The sequence below is a fragment of the Mus pahari genome, chromosome 2 (assembly GCF_900095145.1).
Source record: "Mus pahari chromosome 2, PAHARI_EIJ_v1.1, whole genome shotgun sequence".
Classification (NCBI taxonomy): domain Eukaryota; kingdom Metazoa; phylum Chordata; class Mammalia; order Rodentia; family Muridae; genus Mus; species Mus pahari.
The window spans coordinates 55,465,639-55,467,633 of NC_034591.1; positions in this window are offsets into that span (position 1 = coordinate 55,465,639).

The following is a 1,995-nucleotide window of genomic DNA, read 5'->3' on the forward strand; positions in this document are numbered from 1 at the left end:
GCAGATGAAGATGAAGAGTAAAGGAGGCCCCTGTTCTGTCTGTCCTTTATGCTGTTACCATCCAAAATCCAACCAGAAGTCATCTAAGGAAAGAGAGGCTTACAGCATGTAAGACAGGATATAGCAGCAGCAGATGGATGGTGGATCTGGATGGTGAAACAGAAAGCTGACTGAGTTTACAGTGGCCAGAGTTTGGAGTGGACTCTCAGCTTTGACTTGTACTACCAGACACTGATGATATAGTCATTCTGTTCTGGCATTCTTTGTGTACCTTAATTTTGCTATTGCTGTGATTGTAAAGCTTTCAAGGTTTTAGACCATGGCTCCTTTTGTAGCTAATGAACAGATCATTTCAAAACAGCTTGAAGTTTGTCCCTGAAATTTGTTCCCTTTTGTTTTCCATATAGGACTGAGTTTCTTAGTATTTCGTCTTCCGGTTGTCCCCAAATGCTGATAATCTGGTGAAATTTTCTTTATCACATCTCCTATTGTTTGTGTGATTAATGTAATGATTGACAAATATGACTGCTGAACAAAGGATACAGAGAGACAATAGGCCAGAGCTCAGATCTGTAATAGCAGCTGTTTAAATCAATGGAATTCTTACAATGGAGTTAATGGATACAAGAAAGTCACAGTAATTTTAAGAATTGAGCATCTATTCAGGAACACTTCAAGTAGTCTATCGCATGCCTTTGATGATGACTTGAGAAACTTCGTTCTTGCAAAGAGGATAAGTAGATATCTACATCTTTTGAAGTTTCTGTCACTGCAGAGGTGTTTTATGCTGTGAATGAGAAAGAAATGTCTTTAATTTTACTTCCTTCTGCTTCTCTCTGTTCACAGACCATCATTTCCATCTTGCTTTTTAAGACATATACTCATCACCTGCTTGGTCATTGTATCTGTACTTACAGGTTTCTATAATATTGTAAACATATATGTGACTTAAAGTCAAATGCTGACTTGAGAGAGGGGAGTAAAACTTGGGAAGAAAATTTAAAAAGCATCTATTTTGAATGTTAAAAGATTGTTGGCCCAAGATTTCATTGCATTCTAAACTACTCAGGCCTAAATCTGGCAAGAAGATTGAATTCTATGTAGGAAAAGTCTATTATCCTCTTTAGTGCTTCTAATGCTTGTTGTTTTGTTTTGTTTTTTTGTTGTTGTTTTTTTCTTTGAGAAAAGGGTGTGTTTATATATATTATAAGTTTACCTATATGCATATGTATATAATACAGAGTGTATACTACTGACATGAAAGTAAAACTAAAATGAGTTAATGCTCATTGGAGAAAGTAACAAAAAAAGAAGAATATACATAATTTAGGATACTTTTATGTGTGTATGTATGTGCTGACATGCAGATATATATCTGGATATGAATGTGGATGTCAGGGGACAATGTCAGCTATTGTTAGGCACAGCCCAATTTCTTTTTTGAGACAGAGTTTTACAGTGGCCTGGATCTGGCCAAATAGTTTAGGCTGAGTAGCTGTTGAACCTAGATATCTGCCTGTCTCTGAATCCCATAGATAAGATTAGGAGCATGTGTGACCACACTTAATCTTTTAAAACAATATTCCTTCTGGGTTTTAGCTCTGGTCTTCAGAGTTGCAAGGCAAGCACTTCTCCCCATACCCATGAACTTTTCTCCCTATACCCATGAACTTTTGTGTTAAAAATTTACTATCATTTTTTTCTATACATCTTGAATAAAGTTTATAAACCCAGGACTTTCTACATTAGATAAGTAATGCTAGAAATTATAAAAGAAATTAAAATCAGTAAGAGATATATAGCAGGAAATATTCTTTTAGGGGAACACATTAAATGACTATAGCAAGATACAAAGAAGTAGAGGAGGAGGAGGAGGAAGAAGAAGAAGAGAAGGAGAAAACGAACAAGAGGAGGAGGAAAAAGAAGAAGAAGAAGAAAAGAAGAGGAGGAAGAGGAGGGTGAGGAGGGTGAGGAGGAGGAGGAGGAGGAGGAGGA